The 14,516-nt window shown below is 40.3% G+C and overlaps 2 non-coding genes across 2 annotated transcripts; one reads left to right on the top strand and one right to left on the bottom strand.

Moving 5' to 3' along the window:
- Positions 1-10,131: 10,131 nt before the first annotated feature.
- Positions 10,132-10,204, bottom strand: trnar-acg. Its single transcript has one exon. It is a non-coding gene; the product is annotated as a tRNA-Arg (tRNA).
- Positions 10,205-11,255: 1,051 nt separating this feature from the next.
- On the top strand, positions 11,256-11,328 carry trnar-acg. The gene has a single exon. It is a non-coding gene; the product is annotated as a tRNA-Arg (tRNA).
- The last annotated feature ends 3,188 nt before the right edge of the window (positions 11,329-14,516 follow it).

The raw sequence follows: 14,516 nt of genomic DNA, 5'->3' as shown, positions 1-14,516 counted from the left end.
TTGGTTTTCACTACGGCGACAGCTTCCAGGAACGACACAATATTTACATCTTACAGTTATTAAGAAAATATGAAAAAGGAATAAAACAGCAATATGTACATAACAACTGCCAAGTGGTACAGTATTTGGAATTTCAGTACAGTACGTTCTTTTTTAAAGGCTCCTTGAGGTAGGTATAATAACTGGACAGCCTTGACTGTGCCCTTTGTCTAATGCAAAAAAAACAAAAATGTTACTGAAGGCATTGTAGTTTTTATTTTTGGTAAAATCATATGGTTGCAGATAGGCTTTACTTGGTTATTTACTCACTTAGATCACACACACACACACACACACACACACACACACACACACACACACACACACACACACACACACACACACACACACACACACACACACACACACACACACACACACACACACACACACACACACACACACACACACACACACACACACACACACACACACACACACATATGGAATTTCGAATGGATGAAATGCATGTCTATTAGCCCATGTGTGTATCATATTCATTAATCGATCATAGACTAATGTCATGGACTATTGTCACGAGGGACTTTGAGGGCTTGATGGCTCAGGCAGTGACAGAACACGTCACTAACGCGGAGAGAGCAGGTCAGTTCTTGACCTCTAAACCCTGGGTTTTGTTGTAACAAAGTGGTGCTTTCCTTGAGAGTCCGGTCTCTCCATGTAGAGAGGGTCAGTTAAGGTTAGATTAAGTGCTCGTGTCTATATAGACTGATGTATTACTAGCTTGTTAACCAATTGTGCGAGCCATTGTCAGATAAACGATTTTACAATGCATTATCTAAATAAAATATATGATGTGATGTTACCCAGGTCAGCCTAAAAATCCATAGCCTATATTCACACATACATTAACCTGCTGGATCTCCAGATCAAATTGTTGAAATATGTCCCAAATAGTAGGTTTTTTAATCCGTAAATCGATGACATCGAACAATACTGAGGTGCGTATAGGCTTTGACCGTGGGTTATTTTAATCTTCATTTTATGTCACTGACCCATGGATTGACCGTAATCTGATAAAAGAGGGTAGGGCCTATAAGAAATCCATGAATTGGTTTGAACAATGGTCAAACTGACTTGGGTTATACCGACATCTAGCGCTCAGTTGATGTTTTTCATTCCTCATGTTATCGTACTGTAAAGTCAATGGGATATGCTCTAGGCATAACCTCTATAATTGTTTGTAATCGAAAAATGCAATATATAAGTTTAATTGGGCAATTAAGATAATTTTGTAAATATTAGGCCTATTTCAATTTGTTTCAGCATTGTAATATAGGATTGCGAATTGTTTGTGTCAGATGCTTTGTAATATATCAGAAATGATGGTAGTAAATCAACAAAATTATGGTCGAGACACAAAAATCCTAATCTTTAATAGATCGTTTATATTTTATATTTCTCCCCCAATGCATATTCTCATATTCTAAAAAAGTTTACAAACTACAATCGATATTCTATAAGATATTTGTTCTAATATGCCAATATAATAAAGACACTAAACCTAGGAATTAGATTCACTGCACAAAGAGTCCTTGTTTTCTTAGAAGTCAAATGCAATATTTTCCATGTTTGGTGCAGACATGACCGTAAAAGGATTTGTATAGTCCTAAAGTAGCTTTGTTGTTGCAGTTGGTTAACAAATTAATGAAAGTGAACTATATATTTCAACACTGTTCAATATGTAACTTTAGAATTAAAGTTGTGTTCCAACAAATGGCAGTGCACAGTTTCAGAGATCTAGAATTATTGAGATTTTAACATGATTATTAAATTATAATAAAATGTTTAATGTGTTTAATTTTGGTGGGATTATTACATGTCTCCTTATAATAAACAATTATATGTTGACATATTGTCGAGACACGCCATTTCCATACATGTGTGTGAGTCAGTTGTTATACGTTGATAAATTAGGCCATAAATTAGGCCAACAACACGGTAACACGGCCACATGTGCGTGTGCGTGTGTGTGTGTGTGTGTGTGTGTGTGTGTGTGTGTGTGTGTGTGTGTGTGTGTGTGTGTGTGTGTGTGTGTGTGTGTGTGTGTGTGTGTGTGTGTGTGTGTGTGTGTGTGTGTGTGAGAGAGAGATTTCTTTTTTTTAAATGGCTCATCAGTTTAAAGCAAAAATCAAATATTACCTTACAATTGATGTCGTTACAATTTTCAGTAGGTTGAAGCCTAAGGAAACTTTATATGTTGCACTCGGTTCTCACTAACGTTACACGCGCCCCAAATTAGACACAGTATATGACCGATCGAGATTAATTTCCATAAGTAGAGTAAAATTGGATACATCATTCATTGATTTAGTTCATGCATACACCATTGTCATGTGTGCAAAAAAAGGATATAATCTATTCTTTGAGTGTCCGTATGGAATAATTTTGGGAAGGAAGCCGCACCACCAGTTTCCACCCGCCACAGTGCATGATGGAATGGGATGGAATCCACCACAAACCTCCCTGAGCAGGTAGGTTACAGGCACAATTTAACGATTTAGGCCACATGGCCTTGAAGAAATACATTCACTATTACTGTGAATAGGCCTAGGCCTATTAATAAAGACAAAAATACAATATTTTCGTAAAAAGTTTTAGGAAATCCAAACGAGAATTTGCTCCTTGAATAGGCGTTGGACCATTCATTGCACATCTGAAATGACTGCAGTGAGTTGGGTTTATGATGGAAATATGACGGAAATCCTATTAGAAAGTTAGACAAAACGATCACAATTTACTTACCCCCCTCGATTCCCTTAGTTCCGCTAGGGCACGTCATCAACTCCAGAGATAGAAAGGCTACAAAGTTTTCCGTTTGGAATTTAGGTGAAGTCGCTCCTCCTGGAAAGAGATGAGCAAAACTATTCCAGTCCTTTGCCGCCGTCTAGTGTATGAATCCATAAAGTAAAACAATTCAAATTGCAGGCTATTTGACACTAAGAGTCAATAATGAATAACAAACACACTTCGATTAAACAAATGGGGTTGAAAAACAATTGATCAACAAATGGTTTTTACAAACTAATGTTCCATAATATGCATACAACATTTAATGACCATCATCAAATTAGGAAAAGGGCAGATGTAGCCTAGCCAGCATAGGCTGGATTGCAAATGTTCATAAATACGTGCAAAACATATCTGCTTTCCCGTCCTGGATCTTTTAGTCGGGTCTTTTGCCCATTTATTAGCAGCAAATATTAAAACAGCAAGAATTCCACACTGTCAGATGTAATTGCCATCTGCCATATCATAGTCACCAAGGGTTAACACTTGAGCAGGAAACATATGCTCTCCATACCTATACATCCCTAATTACTGATCACCCGTGTGTCTATATAGGCCTACATGTGACCATAACCCGTGACCCAACATAGTGCCCTCTACTGTAGGACTAGTCTAGAAATGAAGTGGAATATACAAAGACAGACAAACTATAGACAGTACAACACAACAACTATATAAGTAGGTCAACATTGCTCTTATAGCAGACATGGTTAACAAATCCATGTCCTTTTGTCGCTGTGTCTGAATTGCAACACTTTCCACACTGCGACTCTCAGAGAACTGCTCAGCTACATGCAGGAATGTGGGGCGAGCACCATTCTCTTACATCAGATTGCACGACGGCCGTCTGCAAAAAGCATTTTTCATTTAAAAAAAATAATTCTTACAGATATTTCAAGATAGTGTGATGAATATTATTTAAGGTCAGACCTCCTGAAAAGCTTGTTCACACAAGCAGAATCCACCTGTTCACTCCTGTCTCAGGACATAGCAGAGGGCCATGGAGATGACCCCAGTCTGTCAACCTGTAATTACAGCTCAGCTACCAGGAAGAGGTGCTCTTTAGGCTTGTCTGGAGAAAGCTAAAAGACAGCATGTCAGTCGGTAAGCCTACAAGACAACAATATGTATTTTGCAGGTGCACAAATGTGTAAAAACCTAGTTTATGAAGCCTAGTTTAATATACTGAGTGGACAAAACATGAGAAAACAGAAAACATTGCTCTTTCCATGACATAGACTGACCAAGTGAATCCATTTTACATTTACATTTGAGTAATTTAGCAGACGGTCTTATCCAGAGTGACTTACATTAGTGCATTCATCTTAAGGTAGCTACTGTAGTTGAGACAACAAGACATCACAATCATATCAATACATTTTCCTCAAACAAAGTATTTATCAGCAAAGTCAGTGCTAGTGGGAAAAACTATGATCCCTTATTGATGTCACCTGTAATGTCCACTTCAATCAGTGTAGATGAAGGGGAAGAGACAGGTTATAGAATGATTTTTAAGCCTTAAGACAATTGAGACATGGATTGTGTGTGTGTGCCATTCAGAGGGTGAAGTGTCTTTGAACAGGGTATGGTACAGTAGTAGGTGCCAGGTGCACCGGTTTTTGTGTCAAGAACTGCAACACTGCTGGGTTTTTCATGCTCAACAGTTTCCAATGTGTATCAAGAATGGTTCACCACCCAAATAACATCCAGTCAACTTGACACAATTGTGGGAAGCATTGGAGTTAACATGGGCCAGCATCACTATGGAACCCTTCAACACCTTGTAGACTCAATTCCCTGACAAATTGAGGACGTTCTGATGGCAAAAGGGGGTGTAACTCAATATTAGGAAGATGTTCCTAAAGTTTTGTACATTCTGTGTATAACTAGGCATAAAGTTCTGAGAGACAGAAAACACATTTTTAATGAAGACTTCAATAACCCCTTGCCCCAGGTATTTTTCTCTATGGGTGGTTCTGGGTTCAGACTGCAGGCTCTGGGGTGTCAGCTGATGTTGATGGAGAGACAGTGGGACAGCAAGTTGTAGACACAAAGCACCAGATTCTGCTGATGGAGAACCAAAGGCTGGTCTAAGCCCTACTCTGTCTACGGGAGACTCCGGAGCAGCAGGAAAACTTGCATACCTATTAATTGAGCTGGGAGGTCCAAGTAGACTCAGGGTTTTGGAGTTGACCGGAAAATAATATTCCTGTTCTACGATGTGGTCATTTAGTATCCTGAGATATGGCATCACAGTCTGGTTTGTCAATGTATCAGTCCAACTTAAATCTTAAATTGCCTGCCTGATACAAATTGCCATGAAGGTAATCGGTGTGAGGCAACATCTCTCCCTGCAGACTGTATTTGAACAGACCTTTATCAGACAAGCACAGAAAGGTGTTTCAGATCTCTCCCATGTAATTTAGTCTGAGTATCACTAGCTCCCCTCAGGCAGACACGAGGGCACCTATACTCAACTGGTGGGCTGCGAATGGGATCTGGACCAAGAACGGGGTCAATACAAACCGGGCTTCCTTGTATCATAAAAACACACATAAAACATGGAATAATGCATAGAATTGCGGGAAAATAGCTTTAAAACAGCAAATACAAATGTTTGCTACATGCAAAATGTGTAGAATTGCTGAAAATTAGCTTTAAAACAGCAACATTTTCTCTCCACCAACAAGAGGGGTGTGAACAGTTTTGGGTCGCATGGGTTGCGAGGTGGGGTTTTGTTACTACACCGATAAATGACATTATCCATCCGGACCTTTGCCACCTAGGACATTTGTGTGACCGGAGCTTCTCAAATAGTACTTCAGTACCCCTGCTATATGGTACCCACATGTAAACTGAACAGGTATAAGCACTGCTTCATTCCCATATCCATCTAATACCTAAACAGCAATAAGTATGGCTGAGCTGTGTTGGTATGCTGCTGACAGAATAAGGGAATATTCAAAGTATTATGTATGTGGTTATATGAGAAGTGTATGATGATAAGTTTAATATGTATTATGTTGAGTGTGTAATGTACAGTGTCTAAGACAATTTTCCCCTTGAGACATTAGTTCACAATATCCTCCTATCCTAAACCCTTACCCTAACCTGAACCTAATTTAAACCTAATTTACAGGTCAGCAGTGTCCATATAGCCTTATGGTTAGTGCTATATGGGATCCTTGTGACATCCATACCCTAAACCCTAATTTTAACCCCTACCCTTGCCCTAACCATATCCCTTAATAACCAACCATAACCATTTAAATGTCAACTTCAAAGGGGTAAGGACATCCCAAGGATCCCAGGTAGCAATGATCATAGCCTTTTCCCTCTGACACCGCTCATCATTACAGTGCCGAAGTGTCTGGCTGTTGAACTCTCTCACCTTCCTGACTTTGGCGAACTTAACCTCTGATTTGATGCCATGTAGCCCGGCAACTGTGATTCTGAGTGCCAGATCTATTTAGCCAATCAGCTGCAGACAGTTACCTGGTTTTGACCAGTTCAGGCTGATTCTAATGTCAGTCTCCTAGTGATGGGCATTCCGGCTCACTTTTGGCTCCCAAACGACTCTTTAAAAAATATATGCTTTGTATTTTTTCAAGTCAAACAGTTTGCGATAGTTTGACTATGATTGGTGTTAAAACAATTCTAATTAAATTATTAAATGAAATCATACTCTACCTTAACCACAATGTATTTAAAAATGCATTGGTTTGTTATGAAAAAGAATGCTATTAAACATTTGCATTTAAAGTATAACTTCTCAATGTATATAAACAAAGTGCATATAAATCTAACCTTTCAAAACGAATACAATCTGAACCGCATAATAGAATATTGCACCATATCAAAGAAAAATAAATAACAATTTGCAAAACTGCAGCATTCCACCAATTGAAATAAATGTAAAAAAGAAGGATGCTATTACACATGTGCATTTAAAGTGTAACTGTTTTAATGTAAAATCAGCAAAAAATGAAACAGTAAAACTACTCATAACTCGACCATGCTATGCAACTTGGTAAAGTATATTTATGCAACAGATTATACTATCTAAACTCTAAAAAGAAACGTCCTCTCACTGTCAACTGTGTTTATTTTCAGCAAACTTAAAAATGTGTAAATATTTGTATGAACATAACAAGACTCAACAACTGAGACATAAACTGAACAAGTTCCATAGACACGTGACCAACAGAAATGGAATAGTGTGTCCCTGAACAAAGGGGGGTTCAAAATCAAAAGTAACAGTCAGTATTTGGTGTGGCCACCAGCTGCATTAAGTACGGCAGTGCATCTCCTCCTCATGGACTGCACCATATTTGCCAGTTCTTGCTGTAAGATTTTACTCCGCTCTTCCACCAAGGCATCTGCAAGTTCCCGGACATTTCTGGCTCGGCCCTCCCTCACGCATCTTTGGTTCACTGGTTGACACTGCGTGTCTGATTGACAGGAACAACAGGTGAGGCTGTTAGTCTGAGCAGACAATCAGAACGAATGTGTGTGCGCTTGAGCGTTTAGGCCTATATTATGATTGTATTTTTTGTTCTTTGAATTAGTTTATTATATTAATTAAAATCTTTTTGAGATGATTCAAATCTTAATTTAAAAAATATTTTTATAAATAGATTCAGCTCTTCTGATATGCAAGCCGGCTCCCAACGTTCACCTCTTCGAGCCGAATCATTCGTGAACGACCCATCACTACAGCCTCTTTCAACTGCACAGAGAGAGTGGATGCTCCTGTATCTCTGTGCTGCTCCTTTCACCTCTAGACTTCCCCATTAAATTATTACCACCTCCTGACACCTTTAATCTGGACTCCTTTAGTGTGTGTGCTTCACTGCCCAAAGTAAGTAGACTTAGTGGAGCCAGAGTGTCTTTGTGTATTAGTTTATGCACCTGTTGTATTCTATGTAACAAACAGTTATTTCCTGCTTACTAACTATTCAACTGTTATCCAACTGGTATTTGGTGTAATTTAAACTCAGCAAAAAAAGAAACGTCCCTTTTTCAAGACACTGTCTTTCAAAGATAATTCGTAAAAATCTAAATAACTTCACAGATCTTCATTGTAAAGGGTTTAAACACTGTTTCCCACGCTTGTTCAACGAACCATAAACAATTAATGAACATGCACCTGTGGAACGGTCGTTAAGAGACAAACAGCTTACAGACGGTGGGCAATTAAGGTCACAGTTATGAAAACTTATGACACAAAAGAGGCCTTTCTACTGACTCTGAAAAACACCAAAAGAAAGATGCCCAGGGTATCATGACACAAGGCGAGACCCAGATGCAGACACAGGAGGCAGATGGTTGGAGTCTTACAATATTTATTAATCCAATAGGGTAAAGTAAGAGAATGGTCGTGGACAGGCAAAAGGGTCAAAACCAGTTCGGAGCCCAAAAGGTACCGAAGGGCAGGCAGAATCAAGGTCAGGGCAGGTAGGATGATCAGGCAGGCGGGAAAGTAGTCCAGAGTCAGGCAGTGTTCAAAACCAGGAAGACTATCAAAAGAGAATAGCAAAAGGAGTATGGGAAAAACACGCTAGTTGACTTGACTAACATACAAGACCAACTGGTACAGAGAGACAGGAAACACAAGGATAAATACACTGGGGAAAATAAGCGACACCTGGAGGGGGTGGAGACAATAACAGGAACAGGTGAAACAGTTCAGGGCGTGACACAGGGTCCCTACTCATCTGTGTGAACGGAGGCATGAGGACTGCAGATGTGGCCAGGGCAATAAATTGCAATGTCCGTACTGTGAGACACCGAAGACAGTGCTACAGAGAGACAGGATGGACAGCTGATTGTCCTCGCAGTGGCAGACCACGTGTAACAACACCTGCACAGGATCGGTACATCCGAACATCACGGGACAGGTGTTCCTGTACCTGCGGGACAGGTACAGGATGGCAACAACAACTACCCGAGTTACACCAGGAATGCACAATCCCTCCATCAGTGCTCAGACTGTCCGCAATAGGCTGAGAGAGAATGGACTTGTAGGCCTGGTGTAAGGCAGGTCCTCACCAGACAACGTTGCCTATGGGCACAAACCCACCGTCGCTGGACCAGACAGGACTGGCAAAAAGTTATCTTCACTGACGAGTCGCGGTTTTGTCTCACCAGGGGTAATGGTTGGATTTGCGTTTATCGTCGAAGGAATATGCATTACACCGATGCCTGTACTCTGGAGCAGGAGTTTGTGTATATACAGGACGTACCACCCCCACCTACCGTCAACGAATCATCTCATTGCGTTGCTTTATGGAGCCCTCAGCATTGTTACAAAATTTGGGAAGCTGTGTGGTACAAGACAGAGCTCGATTTGCAACCTGGTTTCAGAGCATTTCGTATTATTCTGTACCTAAATCCGAAGACGCCCCATTTAATATGATAGGTTACATTTCGTATGGTATGTATTAATTTGTGGATGTCCAATACCCAATTCGTACAATTATGATATGTTACAAATTCTGGCAAGGTGGCTAATGTTAGCTAGCTGGCAAACATTAGCGAAGCTAGGGGTTAGGGTTCATGATTTAGGAGTTAGGTTAAAGGGTTACGGTTAGGATTAGCTAACATGCTAAGTAGTTGCAAAGTAGCTAAACAATTGTAATTAGTTGAAAAGTTGCTAATTAGCTACAGTTGTCATTATGATATTTGAATGTATACATTTTGATTATGTGACCAAACACCCTCCTTTCGTTTTTTGCCTGGGCCTCTGCAGAAGTCAGGGCATTCATACTTCTTCTGCTTCATGGAGCAGAGCTGTTGCGTTTGTGTTTATACAGGACCTGCAGTCCCACCTCCCGTTAACCAATCATATAAATACAGAGCTAAATGGAGCCCTCCACATTGTTACAACGTTTGGGAGGCGCAAAGTATGCTATTACGGAACTCCATTTGGCCTCGGCATGCCTAGTTATTGCGTTACTCCGTTATTGCGTCACACCATCCACATGGCGCTTCCGCCCACATGTTCAAATCAAGCATAAATTGGCTCTTAACGCTAACGTTACTGTTTGTGTTGCCAACCAGTATCGACAATGTTTTTCAGCCCCGGCAGCAATTTGTGATCAGCAACTGTGTTATGAATAGCCTGCGTGATGATAACAAAGATCTAACTTAGCTAATGTTATTTAGCTTCACATATTCCTCTCTGGTGATAACAATGGCTATTTTCAGCAGAACCTTTTTATTTTGATGCATTGACATCCCATCATGTGAGAATCTCGTTTTGTGAAGCAAAAAGAAAATGAACGAGCTTGCCAGGAGTCGAACCTAGAATCTTCTGATCCGTAGTCAGACGCGTTATCCATTGCGCCACAAGCCCGCTTCTATACCATACGCCCGCCATTGCTTTCTTATCATTGGTTTATTCCTGGTAACTACTTGCAGTGGTATTGTCTGTGATTGGCTTGTGCGTCATTTCTTCGGAGGCGGACAGCTATATGATTGGTCCTAACCCTGCTGGACATAAAATATTTTCTTAGGTGCTTTTTTAAATTCGTTTTTCTGAGATAGCTACACGTCGAGCATTTTGTCCAGGATACCTATTGTTGACACTGTATGTATTCATTCTAACATATATACAGTTATATTCTTGTGTATTGTATTTTATTACTGTGTAACTATTTTGTTTTCAAACTGCATTGTTGATGGCATTTCACGGTAAAGTTTACACCAGTTGTATTCGTTGAATGTGACAAATACAATTGGATTTGCATGTATCCCCCCCTAAATATAATATACATATAACTACATGCCCCATGAGCTTAGCTGTCATTACTCCAATGTTGGTCTTACACTGTAAATGTAAGTACATGTACACTGTGTAGCTTCATAACATGGTTACAACTATAATTTTGATATCAAGGATGGCCATCTTCTGTCTATGAATTTGAGAGTGTCGTTACATTTCTCCTGCCCTACCCCTCGGCTTTTTACCAAAACAGTGGTTGTTGCAACTGTGGCCGGCAGCCATTTTAGGCCTAGGTTTCTAAGTCCTTTCACTGTCAACTGCGTTTATTGTCATCAAACTTAACATGTGTAAATATTTGCATGAACATAACAAGATTCAACAACTGACACATAAACTGTGACTAACAGAAATTGAATAATGTGTCCCTGAACAAAGGGGGGGTCAAAATAAAAAGTAACAGTCAGTATCTGTTGTATCAGGATCTTTCATACTGCTCTACGCAGCAGACCGCACAGACCGCATCTCAGACCGCACCTCAGTAAACGCTGTAAATCTATTGCTGACGCTAGATTGAACAAGCTGCTAGCTTTATGCTAACCAATCACATTCAGTTTCACCACAAATAATTTACCAGGAATTGCCCAATAAACAAGTTGCTATTTTGGCAATATAGAGCAGGAGAGGGCTTGTGGCGCAATGGATAACGCGTCTGACTACGGATCAGAAGATTCTAGGTTCGACTCCTGGCAAGCTCGTTCATTTTGTTTTTGCGCCACCCATCCAAATCACAAAACGAGATTCTCACATGATGGGTTGTCTATTCAGTTCATCCAAATAACAAGGCTCTGCGGAAACAATGCCTTGTTATCAATAATAGAGGCATATGTGAAGCAAAGTAGCGTAAACTTTATTCTATCATCACGCAGGCTATTCATAACACATTTTGCCAACCACAAATCGGGGCCGGGCTGCTGTACTGAGTGAGATAAAACTGTACTGAGTGAGATAAAACGTTCAGAACATTGTCTACATTTCAGTAGGAGGAGGTGATTTGTTATGGGGGTTCCCGGTTATCATCACAGACAATAGTGTTAAGAGCCAATTTATGCTTGATCTGAAAATTTGGTCGGAGGCGCCATATGAATGGTGTGATGCTATTTCCGGAATCTCAGTTGGCACGCAGAGGCCAAATTGAGCTCTTTGCTTTGTTTCTCCCAAATTTTGTAACAATGTGGAGGTTTCCATATAGCTCTGCATTTTCAACCTAAAGTCTGTGAGCTCAAATCTAATAACTCACAATTTTAACTAATTAGCAACTTTTCAACTAATTACTACTTTTTTAGCTACTTTGCAACTAACGTTACTTAGCATGTTAGCTAACTCTTCCTTTTTATATAACCCTAACCCTTAGCCTAGCTAACGTTAGTCACCTAGCTAGAATGTGTAACATACCATATGTTTTGCAAATTCGAAACAGATTGTACAGTTTCACTACCAATAATTTACCATTAATTGACCCATTGCAGCTTGTGGCGCATATCGCGTCTGACTACGGATCAGAAGATTCTAGTCCCTCTCGCCCCTACCTCGGCTTGAACATCAACAACAGTCACGTCACCCACACGTCACGAAGTTTCGTTTACCCATCGCTCCACAAAAGCCTTGCAGAGCAAGGGGACCAAATACTTCAGGTCTCAGAGCGAGTGACGTCACCCGATTGAAACGCGATTAGCGCGCACCACCGCTAACGAGCTAGCCATTTCACATCGGTTACACAAGCTCGAAAGTTTTTTGCCCCTTACATTGAGGCATATCTTATCCAGGATCTTTAGATCAGTATTAGAAATCATTGTCTACCATATTTGCCCTCTGTAGCAGCCAAACTCATTTATAGACTACACTACCGTTCAAAAGTTTGGGGTCACTTAGAAATGTCCTTGTTTTTTGAAAGAAAAGCCATTTTTTTGTCCATTAAAATAACATCAAATTGATCAGAAATACAGTGTAGACATTGTTAATGTTGACTATTGTTGACTATTAATGACTATTGCAGCTGGAAACAGTTTATTTTTAGTGGAATATCAACATAGGCATACAGAGGCCCATTATCAGCTAATGTTAGCTAATCCAAGTTTATCATTTTAAAAGGCTAATTGATCATTAGAAAACCCTTTTGCAATTGTTAGCACAGCTGAAAACTGTTGTTCTGATTAAAGAAGCAATAAATGGATCCTTTAAACTAGTTGAGTATCTGGAGCATCAGCATTTGTGTGTTTGATTACAGGATCAAAATGGCCAGAAACAAAGACCTTTCTTCTGAAACTCTTCAGTCTATTCTAGTTCTGAGAAATGAAGGCTATTCCATGTGAGAAATTGCCAAGAAACTGAAGATCTCGTTCAACGCTGTGTACTACTCCCTTCACAGAACAGCGCAAACTGGCTCTAACCAGAATAGAAAGAGGAGTGGGAGGCCCCGGTGCACAACTGAGCAAGAGGACAAGTACATTAGAGTGTGTAGTTGAAAAACAGACACCTCACAAGTCCTCAACTGGCAGCTTCATTAAATTGTACCCGCAAAACACCAGTCTCAACGTCAACCATGAAGAGACGACTCCGGGATGCTGGCCTTCTAGGCAGAGTTGCAAAGAAAAAGCCATATCTCAGACTGGCCAATAAAAAGAAAAGATTAAGATGGGTAAAAGAACACAGACAAATCTGGATTTGGCAGATGCCATGAGGACTCTACCTGCATTGTGCCAGCTGAGAAGTTTGGTGGAGGAGAACTAATGGTCTGGGGCTATTTTTCATTTTTTGGGCTAGGCCCCTTAGTTCCAGTGAAAGGAAATCTTAACGCTACAGCATACAATGACATTCTAGACGATTCTGTGCTTCCAACTTTGTGGCAACAGTTTGGGGAAAGCCCTTTCCTGTTTCAACATGACAATGCCCCATGTACAAAGCGAGGTCCATACACAAATGGTTTGTCGAGATCGGTGTGGAAGAACTTGACTGGCCTGCACAGATCCCTGACCTCAACCACCTTTGGGATGAATTGTAACGCTGACTGTAAGCCAGGCCTAATCGCCCAACATCAGTGACCAACCTCACTAATGCTCTTGTGGCTGAATGGAAGCAAGTCCCCGCAGCAACGTTCCAACATCTAGTGGAAAGCCTTCCCAGAAGAGTGGAGGTTATTATAGCAGCAAAGGGGGGACCAACTCCATACTAATGCCCATGGTTTTAGTATGAGATGTTTGACGAGCAGGTGTCCACATACATTTGGTAATGTATATGTAAATACATTTACATTACATTTAAGTCATTTAGCAGACGCTCTTATCCAGAGCGACTTACAAATTGGTGCATTCACCTTATGACATCCAGTGGAACAGCCACTTTACAATAGTGCATCTAAATATTTTAAGGGGGGGGGGGTGAGAAGGATTACTTTATCCTATCCTAGGTATTCCTTAAAGAGGTGGGGTTTCAGGTGTCTCCGGAAGGTGGTGATTGACTCCGCTGTCCTGGCGTCGTGAGGGAGTTTGTTCCACCATTGGGGAACCAGAGCAGCGAACAGTTTTGACTGGGCTGAGCGGGAACTGTTCTTCCTCAGTGGTAGGGAGGAATAAATAAATAAATAGATCATAAATGTCTATATTTTCATTTTCTTTGAAAGCTATGAGTGCTATTATATGATACAATATCAAGTTGCATCTACAACTTGCCATCAACTGATTTCAGCCAGTGTATGGCTGTGGAGTGACTGCATTGTTTGAATGTAAGTTTGGCATATTGGAAGTTAATGGAAAAATGTATAGAATCATTCTTCTAGAACTGTCTGGCTAACTAACAATCATACAGTGTAGTTACATTCTTCAAATTCATTATTTCACACAATATTTTATCACAGCACAGACCAACTCCCTGACCAAAATGGTTGATT

The sequence above is a fragment of the Oncorhynchus gorbuscha genome, linkage group LG04, assembly GCF_021184085.1.
Source record: "Oncorhynchus gorbuscha isolate QuinsamMale2020 ecotype Even-year linkage group LG04, OgorEven_v1.0, whole genome shotgun sequence".
NCBI classification, from domain to species: Eukaryota; Metazoa; Chordata; class Actinopteri; order Salmoniformes; family Salmonidae; genus Oncorhynchus; species Oncorhynchus gorbuscha.
The sequence above is the reverse complement of the archived record's forward strand: the minus strand, read 5'-3'. Positions and strand labels throughout refer to the sequence as shown.